The sequence below is a fragment of the Petromyzon marinus genome, chromosome 72 (genome assembly GCF_048934315.1).
Source record: "Petromyzon marinus isolate PM22_M1 ecotype Great Lakes invasive population chromosome 72, UKy_Petmar_22M1.pri1.0, whole genome shotgun sequence".
Taxonomy (NCBI): domain Eukaryota; kingdom Metazoa; phylum Chordata; class Hyperoartia; order Petromyzontiformes; family Petromyzontidae; genus Petromyzon; species Petromyzon marinus.
This window is the reverse complement of record NC_133738.1, coordinates 1,149,418-1,159,803: the sequence shown is the minus strand read 5'-3', so window position 1 is coordinate 1,159,803 and position 10,386 is coordinate 1,149,418.

Here is a 10,386-nt window from a genome sequence, read left to right as displayed (position 1 = left end):
CCGGTGGACCGGTTCTGGCTCCTGCCACCATGAGGGGTGGACAGTCCTCTACTCGGGGCAGGAGACTGCCAAACAACAGGGTGTGGCTCTTCTTCGGAACAAAAGAATGAAGGGGGCGTGGGAGCGTGGCGGTGAGGTGTGGGAAGCTGTAAGCCCCAGGCTACTTTGGGCTCGCCTTCGCATCAACCGGAGGCGAGGAGTAGTGGTCGTGGTTACTTATGCCCCCACCGAAGACGAACATCCGTGGAGGGATGCAGGCAAAGCCGATGAGTCAGATGCCTTCTATGACCTCCTGTCACAGGTGCTGGCTAAAGTGGCCCCTTGGGATAGAGTCACCTTGTTGGGTGACTTTAATGCCCGAGTTGGTCATGACGCTGGCACCTGGTCTGGAGTGATTGGAAGGCATGGACCAGATCAGCGCAATAATAACGGCAGGAGGCTGCTAGAATTTTCTGCAGCCCATTGGCTCGTAATTACCAACACGCTGTTCTGGCATCGGCGCATCCACACAACATCATGGATGCATGCCGGGTCCAAGAAAGAACATCTGCTGGACTACATAGTGACGGAACAGCGGATGCGGGCCCATGTCCTTAACAACAGGACCTACCGTGGAGTTGATCTGCCCACTGACCATCGACTAGCCATCTGTATGTTGCGTCTGCCATTCTTCTTCTCCGGTGGTGGGTGTACACCCAGGACCCCATTCAAACCCCTTAGTGGCTTGGTCTCAGCTAGCTGATGAAAGTTGCAAGTGAGACTTTCATCATCGCTTGCAGCTGGGGTTGGCATCGTCCCCCACTCCTCTTGATATCGAGGGCAAATGGGCGAGGTTTAGGACTGTGGCTCATGCAGCTGTAATGGCTGCTTTGGGTACGCGGTCCAGACCTCCCCAGAGACCCTGGCTGACAGAGGAGGTGTTCAAGCTGGCTGAGAAAAAGCGACAGACCCACTCTCATCGTCTACAGCATCCCACATCAGAGAATGAGGCAGCTTACCGCAGCCTTCGCTCAGAGGTTCGGAGAGCCGTGAGGCGCTGCAAGGATGGGTGGTGGTCGCGGGTTGCTGAGGAGATGGAGTCTGCCTCAGTGGCCCGTGATCACAAATCTCTATTTAACTCCATCAAAAAGAGTAATCTGCAATGCCACACCTATTACCATAATTAGGGGAAAAAACGGTGATCCAATCTCCGACCCCCAGGAACAGGTTTGCAGATTTGCTTAGCATTTCTGTGAGGTCCTGGGGGAGGGAAAATCCCTCAGCCAGGAAAACATTGTGGCACAAAGTGGGGATGACCCTGCTGAGGCTGCGGTGCCTCAAATATTGGAAGATGTCACCCCCTGTGAGTGGCTGGCTGAAGGTGCCATCTGTTGAGGAAGTACTGAAGGCGATCCAGAGTCTGAGACCAGGAAAGGCAGCGGGCAGAGATGATCTCCCAAGCGAAATGCTGAGGGAGGGCGGCGTTTGTGCACAGACTGCCGTATATGACATCATAACAACAGTCTGGACCACTAGACGGGTTCCGCAGGATTGGAAGGATGCCCTGGTGGCCCCCTTCTTTAAGAAGGGGGGCCGCACAGACTGTAACAACTACAGGGGCATCTCACTCCGCAGTGTGCCGGGAAAGGTCCTGGCAAGGATTATTCAACATCTCCTTGCCAGGCACGCTGAGGAGAGGCTTGCGGAGCCCCAATGCGGTTGCAGGAAAAGGCGGTCCTGCACAGATGCCATACTTTCTGTGCGTCTGCTACAGCAGAGGTGTAGGGAATTCCAACAAGACCTACATCTCTGCTTTATTGACCTGGTCGGCCTATGATACCATCAGTAGGCCTGGGCTCTGGGTTGTTCTTCGTGCTTTTGGAGTACCTGACCCTCTGCTCACGATCATTAAAGACCATCATGATGGTGAGTGGGCCCGGGTAAAACTACGTGGCCGGGAGTCGGAGCCATTCCCTGTACACATTGGGGTTGCGACAGGGATGTCCTCTGGCTCCCACATTGTTTACCGTCTAATTCGACCACGCAGTTCGTGAAGCATTTGATGGCTATATTCTTTGAGACTTTCGCTAAAGTCACGTAGATATATTCTCTCGCGATACAAAGTCCACTGCCCCAGCCTCTGTGTGGTTGGACCATCTCTAGCTCCACCCACCTACCTTGATGCACCCTTCTCAGGCCTATATAAGATCTTGTCTCAGCAGCTCTCTCTCTCTCTCGCTCTCACCTGAAGACGATTGCCTGTGCTGCGATCGAAACGTCGTGATCTATTATTTTTTATTCATGTGACGTTACCTAAAGACCCAATGAAAATGAATTCCTGCAGTCACGGAGGCTTTAAGTCAAGATTTCATTCGATGGCTGTACCGGAATAATTTCCATCTGGTACAGATACAATGGGAGGCTGATCGATGCCCGGGTGCGGTCAAGGGATGGTTCCCTATTGCTCAACCACGTTATGTATGCTGACGACCTGGTAATTGCTGCTCACTCAGAGGGTTGGAGACGCTGCTGAGACTGGAGCTGCCACTAAGAGGTGGGGCCTTACCATCAGCCCCACCAAACTAAGCACCTGCCTGGGTATTTTGTACCATCGGATTATCTTCGATCCCACAATTCCCAATCGGTGATGGGGCAGTTGTAGAGAGGGAGAGTTTCCCATACCAAGTATGGTGCTTATGACTGGCTCCAGTTTAACAGCAGGTCTCACTCCGAATCAGTCGAGCGGCAATATCTTTTCATCGGTTGCGTAACGCCATGTGGAAGCAATTCGGTCTGTCGCTCCGCACTAAGCTTCAGGTCTTCTCGGCCACGGTCATCTCCTTCTCTATGCTTTAAAACGTGGACCCCCAATAGAGCATCTTCGCCGGTTAGAAACATTTAGGCTGGCCTGCCTACGATCCATCCTGGATTGTATGAGGAGTTCACAAATCGTTGAAAGATCTGAATTCGTAAGCTCCTCCAGCAGGCAAGGCTGCGATGGCTGGGTCATGGAAGGCATGCCCAGCCACCGCATGCCGAAACAGCTTTTGTTTAGCCGGATCGAGGGGTTGAACGGGCGCGGCACGGGTGAGAAGAGATGGAGTGATGTGGTACAGGAGTACGTAGAGCTGAGTGGACTTGCCGATGACTGGTACCAGCGGTGGATCGGCCTCTGTGGAGGAGGCTCTCGTGAAGGACGCTACCGGGCAGTTGGAGGCAGTCGCCCTCCAACAACAACGGAGGGCGGAGGAGCGCTCACAACAACGAGCGGAGCGCCGGGTGGCTAAAGCACAGCAGGTTGGCACAGTAGGGTGCACGGTGGTGATCAGCCAGTCATCTCAGTCGTCTCAGTCAGTCGACCCGTGGCACCTGCTGGGTCTGGCCCGTGACCTCCCGCGCGGGTGTTCACTTCACGTGGCCTCAAGGTGCACATAGCCTGGCACAAGCGTCGTGGTGATTGCCACTACTTGGTGGCAAATGGTGTTGCTGTTGTTGCATGTGTCTGTGTGTATCTGTCTCTGTGTGTGTCTGTGTGTGTGTCTGTGTGTCTGTATGTGTGTCTGTATGTGTGTGTGTCTGTCTGTATGTGTCTGTCTGTGTGTCTGTGTGTCTGTGTGTCTGTCTGTGTGTGTCTGTGTGTGTTTGTGTGTCTGTCTGTGCGTGTCTGTGTATGTGTCTGTAGGTACAGGGGTGGTGCATCTACTGTATATCTCAGTCAGTCAACCCATTGCATGTACCTGCACCAGCCTGGCACAGCAGTCAACTCCATGGCACCTGCTGGGTCTGTCACGTGACCTCCTGCTGGTGCACCTAGCCTGGCACAGCAGCACAACCCATGTCACCTGCAGGGTGTTCTAGGACACAGAGGAAAGGAACTCGGCAGACATCAATCACAGGGGAGCTACTCACACGAAGTGAGGAGCAGCAGCAAGGCGCCGACAGAGTGGGAGGCAGAGGGAGGGTGGGTGGGTGGGAGAGAGGGAGAGGGAGGAGAGTGAGAGAGTGGGTGGGTGGGTGGGAGAGTGGGAGAGGGAGGGAGAGTGAGAGAGTGAGAGTGAGAGAGTGGGTGGGTGGGTGGGAGAGTGGGAGAGTGGGAGGGTGGGTGGGAGAGTGGGAGAGTGGGAGGGAGAGTGAGAGAGGGAGAGTGAGAGAGTGGGTGGGTGGGTGGGAGAGTGGGGAGAGGGAGGGTGGTGAGAGGGAGGAGGGAGGGAGAGAGAGGAAGAGTGAGAGAGTGGGTGGGTGGGAGAGGGAGAGTGGGAGGGAGAGTGGGAGGGAGAGTGGGAGGGTGGGTGGGAGAGTGGGAGAGTGGGAGGGAGAGTGGTTGGGTGGGAGAGTGGGAGAGTGGGAGGGAGAGTGGTTGGGTGGGAGAGTGGGAGAGTGGGAGGGTGGGAGAGTGGGAGGGAGAGTGGGTGGGAGAGTGGGAGGGAGAGTGGGAGAGTGGGAGGGTGGGTGGGAGAGTGGGAGAGTGGGAGGGTGGGTGGGAGAGTGGGAGAGTGGGAGGGAGAGTGAGAGAGTGGGAGAGTGAGAGAGTGGGTGGGTGGGTGGGAGAGTGGGAGGGTGGGTGGGAGAGTGGGAGGGTGGGTGGGTGGGAGAGTGGGAGAGTGGGAGGGAGAGTGGGAGGGAGAGTGGGAGAGAGGGAGAGTGGGAGGGTGGGTGGGTGGGAGAGTGGGTGGGAGAGTGGGTGGGAGAGTGGGAGAGAGGGAGAGTGGGAGGGTGGGTGGCAGAGTGTGAGGGAGAGTGGGAGGGAGAGTGGGTGGGAGAGTGGGAGGGTGGGTGGGAGAGTGGGAGAGTGGGAGGGAGAGTGAGAGAGTGGGTGGGAGGGTGGGAGAGAGGGAGAGTGGGAGGGTGGGTGGGTGGGAGAGTGGGAGGGTGGGTGGGAGGGAGAGTGGGAGAGAGGGAGAGTGGGTGGGTGGGTGGGAGGGAGAGTGGGAGGGAGAGTGGGAGAGTGGGAGGGTGGGTGGGAGGGAGAGTGGGAGGGAGAGTGGGAGAGTGGGAGGGTGGGTGGGAGGGAGAGTGGGAGGGAGAGTGGGAGAGTGGGAGGGAGAGTGGTTGGGTGGGAGAGTGGGAGAGTGGGAGGGAGAGTGGGTGGGAGAGTGGGAGGGAGAGTGGGTGGGAGAGTGGGAGGGAGAGTGGGTGGGAGAGTGGGTGGGAGAGTGGGTGGGAGAGTGGGAGGGAGAGTGGGAGAGTGGGAGGGTGGGTGGGAGGGAGAGTGGGAGGGAGAGTGGGAGAGTGGGAGGGAGAGTGGTTGGGTGGGAGAGTGGGAGAGTGGGAGGGAGAGTGGGAGGGAGAGTGGGAGGGTGGGTGGGAGAGTGGGAGAGTGGGAGGGAGAGTGGTTGGGTGGGAGAGTGGGAGAGTGGGAGGGAGAGTGGTTGGGTGGGAGAGTGGGAGAGTGGGAGGGAGAGTGGGTGGGAGAGTGGGAGGGAGAGTGGGAGAGTGGGAGGGTGGGTGGGAGAGTGGGAGAGTGGGAGGGAGAGTGGGTGGGAGAGTGGGAGGGAGAGTGGGTGGGAGAGTGGGTGGGAGAGTGGGTGGGAGAGTGGGAGAGTGGGAGGGAGAGTGGGTGGGAGAGTGGGAGGGAGAGTGGGAGGGAGAGTGGGTGGGAGAGTGGGAGGGAGAGTGGGAGGGTGGGTGGGAGACTGGGAGAGTGGGTGGGAGAGTGGGAGGGAGAGTGGGTGGGTGGGTGGGAGAGTGGGAGGGAGAGTGGGTGGGAGAGTGGGAGGGAGAGTGGGTGGGAGAGAGGGGAGGGAGAGTGGGAGGGAGAGTGGGAGAGTGGGAGGGAGAGTGGGAGGGAGAGTGGGAGAGTGGGAGGGAGAGTGGGAGAGTGGGAGAGAGGGAGAGTGGGAGAGTGAGAGGGAGAATTGGAGGGAGAGTGGGAGGGAGAGTGGGAGGGAGAGTGGGAGAGTGGGAGGGAGAGTGGGAGGGAGAGTGGGAGAGTGGGAGGGAGAGTGGGAGGGAAAGTGGGAGGGAGAGTGGGAGGGAGAGTGGGAGAGTGGGAGGGAGAGTGGGAGGGAGAGTGGGAGGGTGGGAGGGAGAGTGGGAGGGAGAGTGGGAGGGAGAGTGGGTGGGAGAGTGGGAGAGTGGGAGGGAGAGTGGGAGGGAGAGTGGGAGGGAGAGTGGGAGGGAGAGTGGGAGAGTGGGAGGGAGAGTGGGAGGGAGAGTGGGAGGGAGAGTGGGAGGGAGAGTGGGAGAGTGGGAGGGAGAGTGGGAGGGAGAGTGGGAGAGTGGGAGGGAGAGTGGGAGAGTGGGAGAGAGGGAGAGTGGGAGAGTGAGAGGGAGAGTGGGAGGGAGAGTGGGAGGGAGAGTGGGAGAGTGGGAGGGAGAGTGGGAGGGAGAGTGGGAGAGTGGGAGGGAGAGTGGGAGGGAGAGTGGGAGGGAGAGTGGGTGGGAGAGTGGGAGAGTGGGAGGGAGAGTGGGAGGGAGAGTGGGTGGGAGAGTGGGAGAGTGGGTGGGAGAGTGGGAGGGAGAGTGGGAGAGTGGGAGGGAGAGTGGGAGGGTGGGAGAGTGGGAGGGAGAGTGGGTGGGAGAGTGGGAGGGAGAGTGGGAGAGTGGGAGGGAGAGTGGGTGGGAGAGTGGGTGGGAGAGTGGGTGGGAGAGTGGGTGGGAGAGAGGGAGGGACAGTGGGAGGGAGAGTGGGAGAGTGGGAGGGAGAGTGGGAGGGAGAGTTGGAGGGAGAGTGAGAGAGTGGGAGGGAGAGTGGGTGGGAGAGTGGGTGGGAGAGTGGGAGGGAGAGTGGGAGGGAGAGTGGGAGGGAGAGTGGGAGGGAGAGTGGGTGGAGAGTGGGAGGGAGAGTGGGAGGGTGGGTGGGAGACTGGGAGAGTGGGTGGGAGAGTGGGAGGGAGAGTGGGTGGGTGGGTGGGAGAGTGGGAGGGAGAGTGGGTGGGAGAGTGGGAGGGAGAGTGGGTGGGAGAGAGGGAGGGAGAGTGGGAGGGAGAGTGGGAGAGTGGGAGGGAGAGTGGGAGGGAGAGTGGGAGAGTGGGAGGGAGAGTGGGGAGTGGGAGAGAGGGAGAGTGGGAGAGTGAGAGGGAGAGTTGGAGAGAGAGTGGGAGGGAGAGTGGGAGGGAGAGTGGGAGAGTGGGAGGGAGAGTGGGAGGGAGAGTGGGAGAGTGGGAGGGAGAGTGGGAGGGAGAGTGGGAGAGTGGGAGAGTGGGAGGGAGAGTGGGAGAGTGGGAGAGTGGGAGGGAGAGTGGGAGGGAGAGTGGGAGGGTGGGAGGGAGAGTGGGAGGGAGAGTGGGAGGGAGAGTGAGTGGGAGAGTGGGAGAGTGGGAGGGAGAGTGGGAGGGAGAGTGGGAGGGAGAGTGGGAGGGAGAGTGGGAGAGTGGGAGGGAGAGTGGGAGGGAGAGTGGGAGGGAGAGTGGGAGGGAGAGTGGGAGGGAGAGTGGGAGGGAGAGTGGGAGAGTGGGAGAAAGGGAGAGTGGGAGAGTGAGAGGGAGAGTGGGAGGGAGAGTGGGAGGGAGAGTGGGAGAGTGGGAGGGAGAGTGGGAGGGAGAGTGGGAGAGTGGGAGGGAGAGTGGGAGGGAGAGTGGGAGGGAGAGTGGGTGGGAGAGTGGGAGAGTGGGAGGGAGAGTGGGAGGGAGAGTGGGTGGGAGAGTGGGAGGGAGAGTGGAGAGTGGGAGGGAGAGTGGGAGGGTGGGAGAGTGGGTGGGTGGGAGAGTGGGAGGGAGAGAGGGAGAGTGGGTGGGTGGGTGGGAGAGTGGGAGGGTGGGTGGGTGGGAGAGTGTGAGGGAGAGTGGGAGGGTTGAGTGGGAGAGAGGGAGAGTGGGAGGGTGGGTGGGTGGGAGAGTGGGTGGGAGAGTGGGTGGGAGAGTGGGAGAGAGGGAGAGTGGGAGGGTGGGTGGGAGAGTGTGAGGGAGAGTGGGAGGGAGAGTGGGTGGGAGAGTGGGAGGGTGGGTGGGAGAGTGGGAGAGTGGGAGGGAGAGTGAGAGAGTGGGTGGGAGGGTGGGAGAGAGGGAGAGTGGGAGGGTGGGTGGGTGGGAGAGTGGGAGGGTGGGTGGGAGGGAGAGTGGGAGAGAGGGAGAGTGGGTGGGTGGGTGGGAGGGAGAGTGGGAGGGAGAGTGGGAGAGTGGGAGGGTGGGTGGGAGGGAGAGTGGGAGGGAGAGTGGGAGAGTGGGAGGGTGGGTGGGAGGGAGAGTGGGAGGGAGAGTGGGAGAGTGGGAGGGAGAGTGGTTGGGTGGGAGAGTGGGAGGGAGAGTGGGAGGGAGAGTGGGAGGGTGGGTGGGAGAGTGGGAGACTGGGAGGGAGAGTGGGTGGGAGAGTGGGAGGGAGAGTGGGAGAGTGGGAGGGTGGGTGGGAGGGAGAGTGGGAGGGAGAGTGGGAGAGTGGGAGGGAGAGTGGTTGGGTGGGAGAGTGGGAGAGTGGGAGGGAGAGTGGGAGGGAGAGTGGGAGGGTGGGTGGGAGAGTGGGAGAGTGGGAGGGAGAGTGGTTGGGTGGGAGAGTGGGAGAGTGGGAGGGAGAGTGGTTGGGTGGGAGAGTGGGAGAGTGGGAGGGTGGGAGAGTGGGAGAGTGGGAGGGAGAGTGGGAGGGAGAGTGGGAGGGTGGGTGGGAGAGTGGGAGAGTGGGAGGGAGAGTGGGTGGGAGAGTGGGAGGGAGAGTGGGAGAGTGGGAGGGTGGGTGGGAGAGTGGGAGAGTGGGAGGGAGAGTGGGTGGGAGAGTGGGAGGGAGAGTGGGTGGGAGAGTGGGAGGGAGAGTGGGTGGGAGAGTGGGTGGGAGAGTGGGTGGGAGAGTGGGAGAGTGGGAGGGAGAGTGGGTGGGAGAGTGGGAGGGAGAGTGGGAGGGAGAGTGGGTGGGAAAGTGGGAGGGAGAGTGGGAGGGAGAGTGGTTGGGTGGGAGAGTGGGAGAGTGGGAGGGAGAGTGGGAGGGAGAGTGGGAGGGTGGGTGGGAGAGTGGGAGAGTGGGAGGGAGAGTGGGTGGGAGAGTGGGAGGGAGAGTGGGAGAGTGGGAGGGTGGGTGGGAGGGAGAGTGGGAGGGAGAGTGGGAGAGTGGGAGGGAGAGTGGTTGGGTGGGAGAGTGGGAGAGTGGGAGGGAGAGTGGGAGGGAGAGTGGGAGGGTGGGTGGGAGAGTGGGAGAGTGGGAGGGAGAGTGGTTGGGTGGGAGAGTGGGAGAGTGGGAGGGAGAGTGGTTGGGTGGGAGAGTGGGAGAGTGGGAGGGTGGGAGAGTGGGAGAGTGGGAGGGAGAGTGGGAGGGAGAGTGGGAGGGTGGGTGGGAGAGTGGGAGAGTGGGAGGGAGAGTGGGTGGGAGAGTGGGAGGGAGAGTGGGAGAGTGGGAGGGTGGGTGGGAGAGTGGGAGAGTGGGAGGGAGAGTGGGTGGGAGAGTGGGAGGGAGAGTGGGTGGGAGAGTGGGAGGGAGAGTGGGTGGGAGAGTGGGTGGGAGAGTGGGTGGGAGAGTGGGAGAGTGGGTGGGAGAGTGGGAGGGAGAGTGGGAGGGAGAGTGGGTGGGAGAGTGGGAGGGAGAGTGGGAGGGTGGGTGGGAGACTGGGAGAGTGGGTGGGAGAGTGGGAGGGAGAGTGGGTGGGTGGGTGGGAGAGTGGGAGGGAGAGTGGGTGGGAGAGTGGGAGGGGAGAGTGGGTGGGAGAGAGGGAGGGATAGTGGGAGGGAGAGTGGGAGAGTGGGAGGGAGAGTGGGAGAGTGGGAGGGAGAGTGGGAGAGTGGGAGAGAGGGAGAGTGGGAGAGTGAGAGGGAGAGTTGGAGGGAGAGTGGGAGGGAGAGTGGGAGGGAGAGTGGGAGAGTGGGAGGGAGAGTGGGAGGGAGAGTGGGAGAGTGGGAGGGAGAGTGGGAGGGAGAGTGGGAGGGAGAGTGGGAGGGAGAGTGGGAGAGTGGGAGGGAGAGTGGGAGGGAGAGTGGGAGGGTGGGAGGGAGAGTGGGAGGGAGAGTGGGAGGGAGAGTGGGTGGGAGAGTGGGAGAGTGGGAGGGAGAGTGGGAGGGAGAGTGGGAGGGAGAGTGGGAGAGTGGGAGGGAGAGTGGGAGGGAGAGTGGGAGGGAGAGTGGGAGGGAGAGTGGGAGAGTGGGAGGGAGAGTGGGAGGGAGAGTGGGAGAGTGGGAGGGAGAGTGGGAGAGTGGGAGAGAGGGAGAGTGGGAGAGTGAGAGTGGGAGGGAGAGTGGGAGGGAGAGTGGGAGGGAGAGTGGGAGAGTGGGAGGGAGAGTGGGAGGGAGAGTGGGAGAGTGGGAGGGAGAGTGGGAGGGAGAGTGGGAGGGAGAGTGGGTGGGAGAGTGAGAGAGTGGGAGGGAGAGTGGGAGGGAGAGTGGGTGGGAGAGTGGGAGAGTGGGTGGGAGAGTGGGAGGGAGAGTGGGAGAGTGGGAGGGAGAGTGGGAGGGTGGGAGAGTGGGAGGGAGAGTGGGTGGGAGAGTGGGAGGGAGAGTGGGAGAGTGGGAGGGAGAGTGGGTGGGAGAGTGGGTTTAGTGGGAGAGTGGGTGGGAG